Source organism: Lissotriton helveticus, chromosome 8 (assembly GCF_964261635.1).
Source record: "Lissotriton helveticus chromosome 8, aLisHel1.1, whole genome shotgun sequence".
NCBI lineage: Eukaryota > Metazoa > Chordata > Amphibia > Caudata > Salamandridae > Lissotriton > Lissotriton helveticus.
Genome location: NC_136069.1, coordinates 850,865,952 through 850,886,248, shown reverse-complemented (window position 1 = coordinate 850,886,248; position 20,297 = coordinate 850,865,952).

The following is a 20,297-nucleotide window of genomic DNA, read 5'->3' as shown; positions in this document are numbered from 1 at the left end:
AAATCCAATGATAGGCCGTGGTGTGATCAGGACCTAGGCACCTTCTGAAAATGTTCACAACAGACCACATTCATCAAGAGTTGGTGATTCACCATGAGGTTTTACGCTGAGACTTAGAAATGTTTCTGGGGGTCGAAGATCTTCAGCAGGGCAAGGCCTGAGCTGTAGACATGAAGGGTGCCAAAATGTCATGTACATATGCTGAGCAGTACTGTGATAGCCTTGAACTTCGTACCAAAAAGCGAGGCGTGGAAAAACCCAAAGTTGCTGCCTCTGAAGCTGTGTTTTTTCAGTAGGCTTGTAACATTGTCCTGACCCTTCAGAGATGCAAACCTCCCCAAATGCTGCAAAAAGTCCATAAACTGTTGTTTTTCAATGTCAAAAGTCTTCAACTGAAGAACCAACATTAGGGGTGGTTCTTCGGATCCCAGTCCACAGATTTCCCACAACTCCAGTTCTGGTTTACATCAAAATGTTTAGAACCTACTGATCTTTAGAATTGTTGTAAGGTTTAACCGGGTCCAAGCCCAAAGTCTCCATTTTAAACTACACGTTCAAATTAGACAACTTATTCTAACAGTGTCTTTTTACATGCTTTGCACTTACACAATAACCTACTTCGAAATTGTTCTGCATGCCGCACATTTCGTAGTTAACATTTATCATGTTGCCATACACTCTGTTCAAGGCTAGGTACATTGAACGCAATGCCCTTACATTTGGTTGTCCAGTTGGAGACAGCCCTGAGTCTCAAGACAAAGAAACACATCAGCTCTGCACCTTGCCCCAGTGCGATTGGAACAGTGCTTTTATTATATAAACTGCCACTGTGCAACATTTCAGTACAGGATTGTCCTGAAATGCTGTTTACTGTGACTGAGATGCAGGCCTGCTGACTCTAACCTTCATCCTGCATTGGACAATAGCCTGCTCTACACCAGATCAGTTTGCAGATACATCGAACACAGGTATGGGGGGGTTGGGTTGTCCCAAGTGATCTGACAGAGAGTTCTCCCAATATGCTCCTGCTAGTGTAGGTAGAATAAGAGAGGAGTCCAAGTATAAATATAATTATTTAATCACACAATAATGTTATAATGGTTGAACTGTTAGGAGTTCAGATGGGGCACTATGTGCTAATTCTACTTAGAAACTAGGCCAACTTACTCTGATGATATGTATGGACTAAGTCCCCATATTCTAATGGTTTTATTGTCCGGATACACAGTCCTACTGAATTCACAAGACCTATATGACAGGATTTCAGCAACAACTTTCTTGGTCCACTGGACTTTCAGATACTTCTCTTCCCTTCAGACACAGGAGCTAAGTTAAACAGGAACATGTATGAGAAAAGTGTACTTGCAACTGGTCCACAGTTTTTTTTTCTCAGGCATACAATAGCTTTGTCTGCTCCATAACATTCTGCACTCTGTAGTCACTGGTGAGAACATCCACATGGGCAAGGAGGCTTGACTGGCAGGACTTAAATACCGGAATTCTTGGGGTTCTAAAGGTTTTAGTCAGAGCTGCACGCAATATTCTACACATGCCTCTGTCAGACAGTGAGGACTTCTTGGTGCTGCGAGCCGTGTTGTAAAGTCTGTGTTATGTCAGCTGCTGGTTCTGTCTGTCAAAAGTATGAACCAGATTTGAATGATAGTGATTTAAGTGCTTTAAGACTAGAACAATCTGACCACACCACTGACTTTTATATTCTTTTTAACATATAGACAGCAAGTTTCCTGTTGAACCCACTTTTGTATCACTGATTTTATTTTATCTGTTTATATGTTGAACACCTCAAAATATGTTGTCACTTAGCACTCACTTAAATACAATTAAAATTAATATTAATTCCTACTGAAAGCTATCTGTTTATCAAAAGTTACAGAATTACGTTTTTAATACATCCATTCAGTTATGCTCTGCCAATGAGAAGACTTCAGTTCAGTTCAGTTCAAACGTCTTTATTTCGGGTTTTTTATACCATAAAAGACTTCATAAACAATAAATACATTATTCTTAAAATACCGAACAATATAAAAATCCACTATTTTCATTAAAACATCATCAGTGCATTAAACATTAAAACTTGATTAAATATGCTTTAAAGACGTACAGAAATACATTTATATGAAAGGTAAAAAGTATCTTCCAGTTATATGACTGATAGGTGCCTAGCTCTGATAACCCATACCCATCCTCCCATCCTAAAAATGTTGCCACACCTATGGACAAGCATTCGGAGGTATTGGATCTTAAGGTCCAGAGTGCTTCCTTGCACCCCCTTGTCTTTATCCTTTTGCAAATGGGTTTAAGCCATTTGCGACGGGGAGCTATGTATGCTGGACAGGCAAAGAAAATATGATCTATAGATTTTTTTTGATCATTACACCAAGGGCAATACTCTGTTAAATATCCACGCCATTTGTGTGTATATGACCTAACTGGTAATGAGCCTATCCTAAACTGATGGTAGAGTTTCCTATCCAAACCTTTGGTGATGTTATCCCAGTAAGGCTCTAAACAGAAATCTACCTTATGGTTCAAAAACAATCCTGTCAGGGTTGCAGATTGTGATAACTTGACATGTTGTTCTTTTACAGTCGCCCAATACAATAGTTTAAAATCTTGTTTTGACGGAAAAACATGGTTTCCCGGATCGGACCACTGCAAACTTAAGCCCATGTTTTGTAGTGTGGACTTCACTACCCGAAACCACGGGAGGTTACCATACCCCCTAATTGATCTTAAATCCAAGATTTCGTTAGCGAATAAGATAAATTCTGGTGTGGTCCAAATGCGTCGCCACAAGGTTACCATCCTATAACATGCTAGATCTTTAATAGAATGACAGCCCATATCCAAAAGAAGCGGTAGTATTGGGGTAGATTGTGGGAGACTGACCAAACTCCGCAGAAACTTGTTTTGTATTTTGTCCAGAGGAGCAAGGTCCACAAAGCCCCATAGATCTGCACCGTAAAGGATTGCAGAACTTATTTTTGCCTTATATATTTTTATTGCTGGTGATATCCTTTTGGTGTGTGAGCTACGTTGCTCCTTTACCAGACACCCCGTTAGACGGGCAAGTTTCAGGCGCAAGGCTTCAATCTGTGGCCTCCACCGCAACCTACAGTCTAAAACCACACCCAGATATGTCATGACATTCACCTGTTCAAGGTCAATGCCATTCATACTGACATGGCTACTTTGTGGCTTATTTTTTGTTAACACCATGAATTTAGTTTTTGAGACATTAATCTCTAAGTCATTAATTTTACAGAAATCCATGAACTTATTTATAGCAGACTGTAACCCCTTCTGAGTTTTTGCCAAAATCAATGTGTCATCTGCAAAAATAAGCAGAGGAAATTTCCTGCCTCCTAAAACTGGGGCATCTGTAGGAGTGCCTTCAAGATACTGCACTACTTGATTTATAAATAGTAAGAATAGGGTGGGAGCAAGCACACAACCCTGCCTTACTCCGCGGGTAACCGGAAAGGACTCGGTCACCTGTCCCTGCCTGCCCCATCTTACTCTGGCAAAGTTGTTCTCATGCAGTCTTACAATTAGTTCCAGAAGTTCTGGTGGCATTCCCATTTTTCCCAATGCAACCCACATCTTTTCTCTCGGTACGAGATCGAATGCGGATTTGAGGTCCACAAACGCAGCGTAGATGGTCCCCCCTCCTAAAAACACAACCTTCCAGTAGATCATAATGAATCTTAGCACTTGATCAATTGTACTCGTGCATGACCTGAAACCCGCTTGCATCGGAGATAATATGTTGTCCATGCTCATCCAAGCCTGTATTCTTGCCAGAACCATTCTTGCTATGACCTTCTGCAGGGCATCTATGAGACTGATAGGGCGGTAGTTCCCTGTTAGTGATCGATCTCCTTTTTTGAAGACCGGTAAGATCTCCGCCCCTCTCCATGAATCTGGAACCCTAGCTCCATTAGCAATGGCATTAGCTAAGATCGTAATATATTGTACCCAATTAGGCTGGTCATATTTGAAAAGATCTGCCGGGATACAGTCCATTCCAGGGGCTTTGCCCGCTTGGACCAATCTTAAGGCGTTCTCAGCCTCTTTAATGTCAAATGCTACTAACAAACAATGCGTTGGAGGTAAGGTTGACCGAGCTAACTGAGCGTCACTTGGTGCCTCATTCGAACCACAAAACTGTGATGCGTAATGGGCCACCCAGTCCTGTGGCGAGACATGATTAGATGGTATTTGTGAATCCTGGGTCCCTCCCCATTTCACAACTTCCCAAAATTTTATCTGGTTTGATGACGAGCAGGCCTCATACAAGTCCTGCCAAGGACTATCGTCCCACGATTGCTTCGCTTTCTTTTGGACTTTTTTATGATTTATCCTTTCTTCTCTAATATCAGATAACACCATTGTTTTAATGGCCTTAATCAATGCACAATGGGCCTGACGGCAGGATATATCATACCATTTCGCACCAGACAAAGCTCCCCCAACTTTCCCAAAAGTGCCTGTCTTCGTAAAATGGGTTTTCAGATTATCGAACAATTGCTCATGTAAGAGGCTGATCTGTTCCAGTGGGCCTGAGTTAGCAATCACTGTTTTGGCTCTATTAACAGAGGTTGCAACTTCATCAGATATTTTGTTAAGGGACACTGTATCTTCCAAGACCCTACACCAGCGGACTCTACGGCAATCATTAGTTAGGATAGCCTCACCTGTCATACTGTTAGGTGCCGTTATTTTACCATACCCCCCCTCAGTTTTCAGGCTTAATGTCAGCGGGTTATCGTCACTCTCGGGTCGTGTTGTGATTACCATATCATCTAACACTGGCCAAAACTCTATTTTTATTAAAAAATAATCGATCCAGCTAGAGTTTATTCCATTGTCAAACGTTGCCCGCCCTGTTTTATCTGACTTCGCCCGTCCATTCGCTGCTCTTAGGCCCCAATCCAAACATAAACTTAGCCAATGTAGGGCTGCCTCAGTAACCCTTTTAATAGGATTAAGAGCAAGGGCTGGTACGTTCCATAATTGGTCAACCTCTCCATAGCTGTCATCACCCTCACTAGATAGGGGTTCAAAGGTGCTATTTAGATCCCCTGCCACTATAATAAATTTGTCCCTCCCAATTGAATCCAATAATTGATCGAGATCGTCAATAATTGCAGGACTCCGCCCACCCGGTAGACCCCTTGCGTAAATATTGATAATAAATATATCACTTTGGTTATCGCTGCTAAGTTTTAAACCCAAGATATCCTTATTTTCGACTAACATTTCCAAAGGCCTATAGCCAAGGGATTGCCTAATCCAAATTACCAGGCCTCCCGATGGTCTGACTTTTTCCCCCTATTGGCTGGTTTGTAAAAATTAATATAGCCCAAGCGGAAGATTGGATCAGGAGCCCAACTTTCTTGGAGGATTACAATATTGTGCTGGTCTATAAACTCTCCCCAATCAGCCCTATCTGTTTTCCCCTTTAGTCCAGCAATATTCCAGGAGACTAATTTAATCACTGGTTCCTGTCTAGAAAATACGATAGTTTGGCTTTGGATGTTGGCCACCTGGGGATTGAGTCTCGAACACCCTTCCTCGACCAGTAACAAACTATCTACCACATCATCTGCAACAATACTACTGTCACACTCTCCCACACTATTCCCCCCCCCCAACGATTTTGGCGCCACCTCATCATTTCTACATATTATTGGGCACAGGTTTGCATCACCTTGGCTTCAGATGGACAAGAAATCACAAATTTTCTAACTGTTTCGCCCTTACAATTTTTATCATCCATCAAACACAGGGGTCAATCAACACCTTCCAGACCACTGAGCGGGTCATACCGATTCAGAAGAGGTGGAAAAAACGGGAGATGTGGTACCAGACCCGGGCAGTACCTTCCTCTAGGTCTAATATTTTGGTGTGGGTGTGTTTGGTGCGGTAGTCCACTAAGCCTGACTCTTTGTGGGTAAAAGTATTGTAAAGATAACGATTTAACATCTCCCACCTTACCATACCTTGGGTTTCTGCGAATAAAGTCCACCACCCAGGGATCTCTAAAACTGACTATAATACAGTCCCCCTCAAGATCTTTTGGGCAATTTACTCTCCTAACATTAACGATTTCTGTAGAGGACATAGGTGGGAGCGTTCTGTTTTTATTAAGCCAGAAATTAACTTTGTTATAGAGATCCCTATGTGTTTCAACTTTCCCCCCCTCCAGGGGAACGACCCCAGTTAAAATGATGGTATATGGGTCTGATTCGGGAGGTAAGTTAACACAAAAAGGTGTAGGTTTGGCAGACTTAATTTCCGGTTGGCCAAGGCCCAAGGGCTTTATTGCTTTATCTATCTTACTAGGGGCAGGCTGTGTTTTAGATACTACTTCTTCTATTGACATTTTATCCCTATGTTTGGGAATGACCTTATTTTTCCCCTACTTCAAATGAGCTTGTTGATGCGACTGAGATACTGGATTGACAGTTGGCCCTACATTTGAAATATCATTGGTGGGCATTGACTGACCTCCAGTTTGGACTTTTCCCATGTTAGCATCAGCTCTAGGTGACTTTCCCAACAGGACTGTATTTTCTCTAATTAACAGCTCCAACTGGTCCATTTTGTCATTTAGCAGCCTTGTCTTTCCAACAATGGCAACATTAATGACTTCATCAAAAATTCTATTTTCCCCATAATGATGTCATCAATATTATTGGACAAAGGTTGATTAGTGACTTGATCAATAGTTTTTTGGGGCACGAGGGTATTAGTGGGGGGTATTGTTAAAACCGAAGTGAGTTTGTTAGTACACTTATTTTTAGATACCTTTGCAGTACCCCCCTTTTGGACTTTCTCAGCCCTCTTCCTCTTGTTATATATTGATCTAGGCGATGGGAGCAAAATTGGAGTTGTGTTCCCTGCACTAGATATGGAGCTAGAGTGAGCAGCAGTATTATCAGTGGTCAATAAAACGTCCAGAAGGGAGCTACCTGAGGATATCTCCAAATCATGGGTAGCTACATCATGTTCCCGTAATCTCTGAACCCAGATCTGGGATTTTATATAAGTTATCACTAGGAGCAAGATCACATAGTTGAACAGGGGATGCAGTCTGCCCTATTTTCCCCAGCGATGACCGTTTCCCGGTTACTAAGTCTATAGATAGTCGTTTTTTAGCAAGTGCGATTTCCTTTTCCAATATGTTTGTTGTGCGCTTGAAAAAGTGGTCAATGGTGCCGGTGAATACACCATTTGCTGTCGAGACTTGAACTAGTCTTTCTTTTCCTGATCTCAGAGGCATTATACCGTCTCAACTGGACTACCAACCAGGCTTTAACAAAAATGCAAACAAAATTAAAAGCGATCACAACAGTCCCAATTAATAAAATATAATAATAAAAAAAAGAGATCGGTAGCACAATAACAAAACAATTGGACAAAGTCTCACTTGTAAAGGGGATGACCCAACCCGACCTCTATCGTCCTCGGACGGCCTCAGACCGCCCGCCCTTTGCCCGGGCTTCGCCCCGTGCTCCGTCCCGCGCGCGTCCCGCGGTAGCGTTATGGGCGATCCTAAAATAGGAGAGGAGGAGCAGCGGGAAGAGGCACCAGGTGCATGCGATGTCAGAAGCGCAGTGAAGCCTGGGCCTCGCAGTCCCGCTCCCCCGTGTCCAAAGCAATTAGCAGCGGCAGCGCAGGGTCCAACTTCCCAATGAACAGCAGTCCCCACAGACAGAAAAGGAAGATCCTTAAGAGCGCCTGGTCGAGGGTGAAAGGAGTTCCTCAGTAAACGACTTCAAGCGGCACCCGTGGAGCGGGGGCCGCGAGTCGTATTTCAACACCAGCTGGTAGCAGGGAGTAGGGGCGGGAAGAGGCACCAGGTGCGCGCGATGTCAGAAGCGCAAGGAAGCCTGGGCCTCGCAGTCCCGCTCCCCCGTGTCCAAAGCAATTAGCAGCGGCAGCGCAGGGTCCAACTTCCCAATGAGCAGCAGTCCCCACGGACAGGAAAGGAAGATCCTTAAGAGCGCCTGGTCGAGGGTGAAAGGAGTTCCTCAGTAAACGACTTCAAGCGGCACCCGTGGAGCGGGGGCCGCGAGTCGTATTTCAACACCAGCTGGTAGCAGGGAGTAGGGGCGGGAAGAGGCACCAGGTGCGCGCGATGTCAGAAGCGCAAGGAAGCCTGGGCCCCGCAGTCCCGCTCCCCCGTGTCCAAAGCAATTAGCAGCGGCAGCGCAGGGTCCAACTTCCCAATGAGCAGCAGTCCCCACGGACAGGAAAGGAAGATCCTTAAGAGCGCCTGGTCGAGGGTGAAAGGAGTTCCTCAGTAAACGACTTCAAGCGGCACTCGTGGAGCGGGGGCCGCGAGTCGTATTTCAACACCAGCAGGTAGCAGGAAGGAGGGGCGGAAGAGGCACCAGGTGCACGCGATTTCAGAAGCGCAAGGAAGCCTGGGCCTCGCAGTCCCGCTCCCCCGTGTCCAAAGTAATTAGCAGCGCAGGGTCCAACTTCCCAATGAGCAGCAGTCCCCACGGACAGGAAAGGAAGATCCTTAAGAGCGCCTGGTCGAGGGTGAAAGGAGTTCCTCAGTAAACGACTTTAAGCGGCACCCGTGGAACGGGGGCCGCGAGTCATATTTCAACACCAGCAGGTAGCAGGGAGGAGGGGCAGGAAGAGGTACCAGGTGCGCGCGATGTCAGAAGCGCAAGGAAGCCTGGGCATTGCAGTCCCGCTCCCCCGTGTCCAAAGCAATTAGCAGCGGCAGTGCAGGGTCCAACTTCCCAATGAGCAGCAGTCCCCACGGACAGGAAAGGAAGATCCTTAAGAGCGCCTGGTCGAGGGTGAAAGGAGATCCTCAGTAAACGACTTCAAGCGGCAAGAATTGTTTCCTAAAACTGTACAGGAGCCATAGTGACTATATGTCAGTGATAAGGTAAAAAGCGTACGTGTTGGCTTAGGTGTATAGAGATGGACTGTCTGAGGAAGGAGGGTGTTGGCACCTACGTTTTTTGTAATGGCTATGGCACCCATATTACTACACATTGTTGTTAATAGTCTAATTGGCTGCTAATTGCCAGTAGCAATGGAAAAACCCTAAACTCCTACTTTGCGAACTCACATTCTACTCAAATACAACAGTCTCTTTTGTCTGGTGAGAATCCTGAATAATTTCCTCAAACATTTAAAAGCTTTTGAGTGATTTAGTGTTGTCAATTGTTTGGGGGGTGATGGCTCGAATTGTAAAATTATTTTCTTGAGTGGAGGAAATGCACCCACATGTACATTCATGTAAGTATGTGGATAAAGTGTACTGGTAAAGAGCACTGTGCAAGAGAAGGTATATCATATGAAAGATGAATGCAAGTACACCTTACATGTACAGATAATTCTTCCCAGTGCCGTTTCTAAAGCTGATGAGGCTTGTGGACAAGATGTTCTTTGAAGAGGTGTCTCTTTCCTTCTGGTAAGGAATGGGGCATAGAATTCAATGAATCGGTCTTAGTATGGAGTTCCAGATCCTTGAAGCATAGCAGGAAAAGGCTTGTCTTCTGGTATTTTCCTTTTAAATTGGCAACGTAATGGTTCCATGTGTTTCCTGAACATAAGAGATCTTGATTTTTTGAGTATGTTATGCTGAAGTTCTCTGTCTTCAAGATGATCTGCTTAGAACTAAGGAAGAACTGAAACCTTTCCTACTGGCTTTGGCTGAGGAATTCCTAAATGTCGGACACAAAGTATTGGAAAGAGATGTCTCTATCTATGGCATGAGGTCTTTCTACAAACACCTTTATCCAGAATTGTAGCATCAGGATCCAGTCTCAGGTTCCTCAGGAACATTTCCTGAGATGACTCATTGTGGTGTGGTGTTGAGGCGAATGTGCTTTCCGGATGTAGCTGTTCTGTCTGAAAGGGACTTGCTATTAGAAGCATGCATGGTCAAGGAGCTGAGAAAGGACTGTGTCAAGAGAGAGCTTTCACAGATGATGCTATATTGGGCTTGGATGGTTGACGCTTACCCTAAAAATCCTGCAAGATGTCACAGAGTTTTCAGCACATTCATGCAATTCCATTCATTGAACCCGCAAGACCCTCCACATCAATATTTTGTTTAAATGAAACAAAAGGGGTTCAAGCAGAATGAATCCTTGACTGGAAAAGGTTATTCCAAATGGTCAGATATTTTTCAGACAGCATTGCCTGCAACCCAAGACTAGGGATGCGTGAATGTTTAAGTATGCTTGTGTAATTCGGAAACATTTGGAAATTTCAATATGCAACAGGGAGATCAAACCAGTGCAGGAGGTTGTGTTGTGCCTTGAAAACTGTGTCCCATGTTTAAGAGACCCTTGCATGGCGGTTGCTTTTTGTGATGCAATGGCGGCATAAACAACTAATCATATTTATGAAGCCACACAAAGCCACTTTGCGTGGCTATGAAGGGTCTCAAAAATATGGAGTAAGGCAAGGCAGCCCAAATCTGTGTGTTGCCTTACTGTGCACTAGGTAGGCGTGTCATGGGTGTTGCGGTGGATGTTCCAACGCATAACCCATGAATTTTGATGCATCCCCAGATTTACAAGATCCTGTAAATAGGGGATATGCCAAAACATTACGCCTCCCAGGGTAGGCGCAATGAGGAGAAATATCACAATTTCTCCTAGTTTGTTCCTCTTTATAAGTGTGCTACAATCTGCAGAACACATAGAAAGAGGAACATGCCTCCCAGGACTGTTTTGTTGCAGGAGGGTGCCCTTGCCTGCACAAAATCAAATCTGCATGCAAGCAAAGGACCCCTGCATCATGGTGCCAAAACTATACCAGCTCAGATGTATGGGACAGGAATGCGCTGTATGCCATAGGTACAGTGCATTCCTGCCCTTTGCCCTTGATGCAGGGCAGTGCAGCAAGTTGAGTTGCTATGTTGCCCTGCTCCAACATCTCATAACTCTGCCGCTTGTGTTGGAAGACCATGTGGGTAACTAGTCAAACTAATCAACACTTTTTGGGTGCTTTTGTACTGACCTGAAGGAGTGGGTGTGGGGAGGTGGGCTCGGAGCGGTGGATATTGTGAATGGCAGCTGACCGGCACCAGTTCCTGCATTTATGTGGTTTAAAATGTGCAAACTCTTGTTCACTTTGCATTTTTACCCATAGTCTTAAATAATATATGCAGAAATGAGAGTCATGAGGTGTGCAGAGCCCTCCCCAAGACCATGAGACTACTGCACTTTGGTTCCATTTTCCCACCTCCAACTGCCTTTCTGCTTTTCAACACTGCTTTGCTAGAACTCTATCACATTGAAGCTACTTTGAGCAGGAAATACAGGAACCATGGACTGTGATTTTTAATTTATTCCACATTGTATCTCAGTCCTTTTCAAATTGGACACTGGGCCTCTTGAAGCCAGTGCTCCCATAGTTTATCCTGCATCTTTGAACCTTGAAACCAGTTCACCGTGACCTCACCGTGACCATGACATCCCTTTAGTAGGTGACACAGCATCATTTAACCAATTGATTTAGTTTGAAATGGACATTTACGCTGAACTTGAATCTAGAATATCAATCAAATTCAGTTTATTTGGTTAGTTAAAAAACCATAAACCAATGAAATACAGCATCCATATGTACACATAAAAATGTGACACCAAATCAGTATCACTAAATGTCACCAAATCAATTTCACAGTAATCTACAAGACTGACTCTAAACTTGACAGCAATCGATAAAAAGCATTCAATACTAGGACAGGTACGAAGATTCACCTAATCAATTAATCAGCAATAATCCAAATATTAGTACCTGGGCAAAAATTTCAAAAAAATTAACTGATACCATTTTGCATAGGTCATGTGAATGCATTGCCACGGTACTAACACTCATAAGCTTCAGCAACTAAGGCATTTTGTAGAGCTTTAGATAGCATGGGAAGACTAGGGAGTGAGAAATGATGATCTTGTTCTGTCATTTGCCAGTGTTTCTCAAGGTTGTATCCACAATGCAAAAAATGCACTGTTTAACAAATGTTACCAAATGTACCAGGAAGGAGTAGCTACATGTATAATGAATACATGACTGTTTGCCTAACTAGGAACTGAACTTTCCATCACTGATGGATGGTATATCTCTCTGCGCTTGGATTGGTTATCAGGCATTCTGTTGAAGCTCCAAACGCCTTTCAGCTGAATAAACCTTGCTCTCAAAGAACGAACCTGCTTACGAATTTTATTTTAGATTTGGTCCATGACAAAGATCCGCCCTGGCAGTGCATAAAACGTGTCCAACAGTATAACAGGTCAAAGGTTTTAATAAGATTAGGAAGAATAAAAAGCAGTTGTTCAGTTTGTAAAGCCAGCATTTCGTATCAAAGAAAACTGAAAAGTATGTTATGCAGATCTAAAATAAACATAAAATAAAGTGCATTAAGGTTTGAGTTGAGCTCTGGTCACAAGGGCATAAACTCAAAGTCCAGAGAAGCCCAACCATAGTGAATTACACCGATTCTTATTCTTGTTAGTGGACAACACTCACAAATATCAGAAACCAGGTGTAAGTATGACTCCATGGCCCCAGTTGTTTTTAGTCACAAAGCTGAATGATGTCTTACATAGTTTGGTAGCGTCTGTAACATGCCATCCGTATTGAACACAAGTATTCTTGACCCATTCCTTATCTTTTTTGTTTATGACCTATATGATCTTGACAATTCTGGTATGCCTAACTCCGAGCAAATGCCCCCTGACGTATTTGATCTACTGAATGTTTAGGTGGGTGTTAAAGTGCAGGCAGTCATGGTTTCATGGTTAGCCCAAAGAGAACCCCACAAGGAAATCAGTGTCAGCTTAATATTATTATCCAGACAATTAAGTCTAAATTCTCCATTGTAAGAGAAATTATAAATACTTTCTTGACGACCCGCAGGCCTTTTACAGAACCTATTTTCTTCAGCTTGTATGCTTGACACAGTTGAAAAGATCAAAAAGTCAGCACTGTAACATACTGAGAAGCACACTTACTTCTGTAAATATGTACCTTTTGTTTTAAATATGTGTTACTCACGTTTGCTGCAAAGTCAAAGACAGCCCTTTGCAGATAAATAATCTTAATCTCCTTGAAGGCAGCAAATGTCACAAACAGCTATACTTATCAAAGGTTATTCCTAAATAAGAGAACGCATGAACTTTCTCTGGTATACGTAATGAATGCAGAAGGTTGCACATTTTGTTGGACTTCAGACCGATGGTCAAATTATAGGTTTTTAGAAAGATTAGCAGTGAAATAATGATCCTCCATGAGGACACATAGCTATCAATCAACTTCTTAAGATGGTTACCTGTTAGGGCCATAAGAACTGCATCGTCAGCGTACAGTAAACCTTTGATTGTTTTCCCACCTAAGCGGGGGTATCCAGACCTTGTCTTCTCAGGGATTTCTCCATTTCATATAAAATAAAATGCTAGAGTGCTAAAATGCATACCAGCCAATCTTCACTGGCAAGCTCAGAGGTAAACAAACATTCCCATCTTCCTCCAGGTCTGACTCCATCTGTAATATTTTAAATCAGCCAAAACAGTACATTTATGATGTCACCACTCACACCCATGGATGCAAGAATAGTCCACAACTATGACCTAATTACTTGGACAGACTCCTAAATCAAGTCTATGAAGCCAAGATGTAAGGAGCCGTAATATAGTTGCTAAGCAACAGATGTAGATTATGGAACTGCTCAATAGTACTCAGGGTGTCTCTAAAATCGTACACTGTATCAGTGAGAATACGTTTTCTGTTGGCCAAGGTTCGAATTCTATTCATAATGACTGTGAGAAGTTGGGCTGGTATATGCTGTCCACTAATTAAAGTGGGCACCCTGTACCAGTCCAAACAACCCTTATGGTGATTAGGTCAAAGATAACCTTTATTGAAAGCTATTCTAGTGGTAGCTATGGAGAGTCTTGAAGGAATGTTAAGCACCTTGTTTTGCCAGAATGCAACCTCATAGGATTGGTTAAATGAAAGGGAAACCCTACAGTAGTTATACAAATATGTATTTATTTTATATAACACTCTCGAGTATCCTCTACAAGAGGATAGAACACAAATCAAATAATAGAGTTGCTAACAATCAAACGCAAGTAGCACAATACAGGGGGAGACCAAACCATATACTAAATAAGTAGTATAAGAGCAACGACTTAGGACTTGACCTAGTCTAGAAGGTGTAGAATTGCTGGGACCCCAGGAAACCACCCAAAGTGAGTGAATTGGGACCCCACGGAGGATGGGTGCAGAGTGAGAACACAACCACGAGCTCTGTACAATTCAATGGGAAAGTTGCAGTTGTAAAATTAGAGATTAAGGACCCTTCCCAGCAGATTACGAAGACAACCCTTGGAATTTAAGAGGTTGGAGAGCAAACCCACCCGTGGATACCTTTGTGCCAGAGTTACTTATCCCAGAGGAGCCCGGTGCATAGGTACGAAGTGGCATCGGGAACCCTTGTCGTTCTCTATGAATGGCGACAAAGAAATGCTGCTGCTGGAAGCACAAAAAGTGTCCAGTGGAATCCAAACATGGATTCTAGTAGAGAAGAACCTGAAAGCAGAGGGGACAAAGCCTGGGTCACTTTGGAGTGACCAGGGGCACGGTAGACGAATGCCCACCGATGTCGGTGCTTCAGGTGTGAGGAGGGTGATCTTGACTCTTCAGCTGCGAGGACCCGGAGATGTCAAGGACCACCAGGAGCCGGAGGTGAGCTGTCCCATGAATGATGTTGAGTGCTGAGGGGTCGATGTCAGGCTGGAGCACCAATCAAGCCTTGGCAGCGGCAACAATGGAAATGGTCAAATTCGATGTCGATCTGGCCCGAAAGAACCAGGGGACTCACCATAGCAAGGGGAGTTAGTGCAGGCCTGGAGCAACCAGGGGAGCCCAAATAAAGCAAAGTTGACTCTCAAGTGGACCCACAGGCCGAGGGCACAGGAGTCGTGAGGGGAACTCAGGCAGTTTCACAGGATACCAGCTAGCAGGGCACAGAGTGAAAAGATACCAGAGTCCTTCTCAGAAAAGATGCACTAGGGTCAGGGCTACCAATGGCCCAATGCACTGAATTGCTACACTACAACAAGCATGTGCAGCTGCAAATGAATGCAGTGCACAGGAGTACAGGTAATAAAGTCCCCACAAGGGATATCTGCCTCAAACTTGGTAGGAGGACAGCTCGCCTCAGTGACCTTTAGAAACCCACCTCCTGTGTTGCCGAAGACTTTGGAGTCCGCAGGAGCTCAGGATCAGCAAACCAGTCAGATGCATTACAGTGCCTGTGTTTGCGGAGGAGTGGCTCCTTCACCCCAAGGAAGATTCTTCTGTTGTCTTGGAGGTCCACAGGGTCCTGCACAGAGCCTGCATGTATCACGGACAGTGGCAAGACTGGGGACGGCAAGGGAAGACAAAGTCGAGCCCAAGGGAGGTCCAGTGAAGTCCAGCATATCCAGACAGTTGAAGTGTAGTGGTATCGGCTTGCAGAATCTTGTCCACATAAAATCTAATGTCCTGTAGCCAGGTAAACCATTTTATACCCACTGGGAAAAGGTTGAACAGATTCTAGGGACCCTCCTAGGGGAGGGACAGGACAAGGGGGGAGGCTACTCCCATGTCCTTTCTAAAGTTTTGCGCCAGAGCAGGAGCAAATGGCTCCCAGGACTGGTTTGAGCTGGACTATGCACAGAACACCAAATGTACCCCGGAGCTAGACTTTCTGGCACTGAGACAGTGCACCCACCCAGCCCCAATACACTAAATCCTGTCTGGAAGGTGGTCACACCTCCCCGTGACAGGATACCTATTATGCTGCCTTCCCCTGCTCGAGCTTGACTCAGCAGCAAGAGGGCAGACTTGTGTCGGTGGCTGGCAGCATCCATTTTGTGCTGTAAGGCTTGAGAAAGTTGGTACCGGTAGACTTAGGTACCCCCAGAACCTCGGTTCTGAGGGGAGGAATCATACATCCCACACCAGTTACTCGTGTGGTGGTATGATTTCAAAGTGTTTGACACCAAACACGACATACTTTGTTGCAGTCGTTTTCGAGATAGTATTTACCGCAAGGTTATAATGCACCTCTACCTATATGTCTGGTAGTATCATGTATAGCCCGGGAGAATGGCCTCCTAAGGCTGCAGAGGGGCCCTGCTCATGCAGGAGCACCCTCTCAAGTAAAACCCAGCACCCTGTCTTCAGGATTGTTAAGGCCTGGGGCGTGGCTTGGATGCCGCGCAAGATGGCCGGCTAGGTACGGAGCTCCGCTACGCCGACGTACCTCACTGCTTTTTTCCCGATGTGAACGGGACTGCATATAAGCTATTTTGCCGAATTTCTTCAGCGGAAACTTGGAGGAACCGGCGGAGAGGTTTTGCGGCTTTCGGAGTGCCGTTTTTCACCCGTTTCTGCGATGTTCATGCAGCTCCTCACGGAACCGCCATTTTGAGGACTCCTCACGCTGGCCACCGGACCTCTGCCTACAACTTGCATTTAAGAAGTCCTTGACTGATATGCGCCTCTTGGCAGATACAAACTGGAGGGTGAGCACTTTCAATGTATTTTGGTGACTTTTTATTCAATTATCTGCGTTCTCTATCCTGAGAGTCTTCATTCAGTCGCTTGGCATGGCGTTTCCTTTGTGAGACCCTTCTCTTCAACAACCTTCGTATCTCACCATCATTCCTCACAAATGTATTAATGCTGCTCTTCATGAATTTTCAGCTGACTTCTTGGGCTTTTTGTGCAATTCATCACGTCTCAGCCGCCTCATGACGCACTTTCACAATATGCCATTCAGTGTTTTCTTCAGACAAATCCTCGGCGCTCTTAGTGCATCTTACTGATGTTTTTCTCTGGAGATTACTGCATTTTCTTCTCCTCATGTGCTGAACACTTTCTCTCATAGGGGCGCCTTGTTCACCTTATGCCAAGAGGTCTTTTGGTCACATTTTGGTCACATTGTCAAAGGGCTTAAGATAACTTTTTGGTGGCAGTAGTCATTTTATGGTGGAACTACGTAAACCTAAATTTGTATTCACTTCATCTGGGAGTTCTTCGGTGGGTTCCTCAACTGGCGCATCTCAGTCGACTCAATCCACTAAAATGTCGAATTCTGCCTCTCAGAAAGCCACCTCGGCTCACTCATCTTCCAGTAGGCCTTCTCCACCGAATCCTTCTGGCAAACGGCTTAAACAAAATTCCCCTACACCGGAAGATATTCCTTCCTCCTCTTCTATCGATCAAATTTTAGAAGAGCTTCGGGCAATGCGTCCCTTTGTCGAGGAGACAAGCAAGGATATGCAGCTTCTCAAAGACAAATGGGAGACCATGGATGCTCGTCTTTCTTCTGTTGAGCTACAGCTTCCTGAGGTGCAATCCAACTCGAAACGTATTGTTGCATTAGAAAAGACTGTTCTTTCTCTACAAAAGCATACGGAGGATTTGGAGAATCGTAACAGAAGGAATAACCTACGAATTTATAATTTGCCGGAAAATATTGAGGGGGACAATCCAGTGACTTTCTTTACCACTTTCCTACCGAAGCTTTTGGATTTACCCCCCTCTACAGCCATCAGTATACAGAGAGCCCATAGACTTGGCGCCAGAACAGATTCAGCCTCCAAACCTCGTGGAGTCATTATTCTCTTTTTGAAGTTCACAGATCTTCTAGCGATTCTTTCAGCAGCAAGGAACAAGAAACAATTGACTTGGCAAGGTCAACGGATTTATTTCTCTCAGGATGTCTCTAATGCCACTGCTTCCAGACGTAAGGAGTTTCTAGCCATGCGTCCTTCTTTGAGATCCCTAGGAGCAAGATATGGCCTGTTTCATCCTTGTACCTTCAGAGTCACCTACCGGAATAAGACTTGGTCATTTCAAGAACCTGGTGAACTGCGGAATTTCCTCTTGTTGCAGAGTGAAGAAGGGATGGACGCCTCTTCTTCTACCTCAAACAGTGGCTGAACTGTTCTTCTTGTCTTCATATATTGTTTTATATTAGTGTTTCATGTCCTCTTCTATACTCCTGTTCTTCGCCTCCATCTTCTCATCGTCTCTATCTACTTTCCCTATACCTGCGTATGTTCTTCATACTTTTTCTTTCTAAATTCTAGATGTATACTTTTTGTTACATGTTTTGTAAGTTAACAATTTCTCCTTTCTCCCCATGCAGATATGTGTCGATTGCTCCCTTCACCATCTTGTTCCATCCTCTGTTCCTTATTGTGAGGTCTCGGTGTGGTTCTGTTCCTGGTCCTGGCCCACCCGTCTTGTAACGCATCACCACTTCCCCACCTCCCCCTGTTGTGTATTTCCCCCTTCAGGTATGTTCAATACAGTCATCCTTTTGGATTTGTACTGTATTCTATGCTTTCTCTCTTTTCTTTCCTCTTCTTCTTTTGCTGACCCTTTTTCCTTTTCCCTACCTCTTTCTCTTCCCCCTTCTCATTTTCCTCTTCTTCCTATCCTTCCTTCTACCTTTTTAATGAATTTCATAGTTTTTACCGCTTTAATGTTTGAATTATTAATCGTACAGTATGTTTTTGCACTCTTCAAGTTTGAACAGTTTTTTTACTCTTTATCTTCAAAGTTGTTTCATGGAATGTAAAAGGTTTTAATCACCCTATTAAACGGCAAAGAGTACTCTCCCACCTATCCACTTACGATCCTGATATTGTTCTTATTCAAGAAACCCATCTTTCCGAGGTTGAATCCTCAAAGCTAAAGAGATTGTGGGTTGGAACGGTTTTGTTTTCTCCGGCTTCTAATAAAAAGAACGGGGTTGCTATTCTGATTCATAAACGCCTTCAGTGTAAAGTACTACTTGAGGAAAAGGATGATGAGGGTCGTTGGATTTTGGCTAAGTTACTCATTAATGATATCCCCCTTACTGTGTTCAATGTTTATGGCCCTACATGCTTTGATTCCTCTTTTTGGCCCTCAATTACAGCAAAATGTGTTCAATATAAAGATGATTCTTTCCTGTTAGGTGGAGACTGTAATCAAATTGTAGATCCGTTTTTGGATCGTAGATCCTCTGTTCGTTTTTCTCCTCACAAACCCCATAAGCAGTTCCTTGACACCATCACCCAGGTACATCTTGTGGACTCATGGAGACTCACTCACCCAGACATTATAGACTTTTCCTTTTTCTCCCCCCCTCATGCTTCCTTCTCTCGTTTGGACTACATCTTTCTGTCCTCATCCTTGTCTCAACACCTTCTCTCCTCTTCTATTGAACCTATCGTTATCTCTGATCATGCTCCTATTATCACTGTATTTGACCTACTTCCCCCTACTCCTAAATCTTCTCGATGGCGCTTTAATTCTTCTCTTCTTACTGATCCTCTTTTTTCCTCCTCTTTTCGCTCTTTCACCTCTGAATTTTTCCAACTTAACTCTCAACCTGATACCCCTCCTCATGTTCTTTGGGATTCCTTCAAGGCCACAGCCCGCGGTTTCATTATCGATTTTGTATCTAAAAAGAAGAAAAAATTCCTTCAAAAACGAAAAGTTACCCTTGCACACATTAAGTCGTTAGAACATCAATTCTATACTTCTTCCCCTAATCATATGTCTCCTGAACTCCTTAAGGCTAAAATTGCTTTCAACAAGCTTACTACCGACTCCGCTTCCTCTTTTCTTCTACGGAGCAGTGCACGATATTATGGGGGTCGCAATAAATCCGGTAAATTATTGGCGAATTATCTAAAATCGCGTAAGGAGCGAACTAATATTGACTCTATTTATTCCAATTCTAATGTTCTTCTACATACAAATGCAGAAATTTTGGACCAATTTCACTCTTTTTATGACTCTTTATATTCTCCCGAAAATCCCCCTACTCCAGAGCTTGTCCAATCTTATTTTGATAATCTACCCACGCCTGACACTTCCCAACTTAATTTTTCGGATATTGATACGGATCTCACTGTTTCGGAGGTGTCCACTGCTTTGTCCTCTCTTACTAAAGGCAAGACTCCCGGACCGGATGGCTTTCCAGTGGAGTTTTATTTGCACTTTTCTGATCTCCTCTTACCCAAACTTCTCTCTCTCTTTCAATCCTTTTGCTCTACTGGGTTGGCTCAAGGCTCATTTCAGGATGCTACCATCTGCCTTATTCCTAAAGAAGGTAGGGACCCTAAATTTTGTAAGAATTATCGCCCTATATCTTTAGTTAATGTGGACTACAAGATTTTTGCGAAGTTATTAGCCATCCGTCTTGACCCGTTTATGCCACATCTCATCGGAAAAGA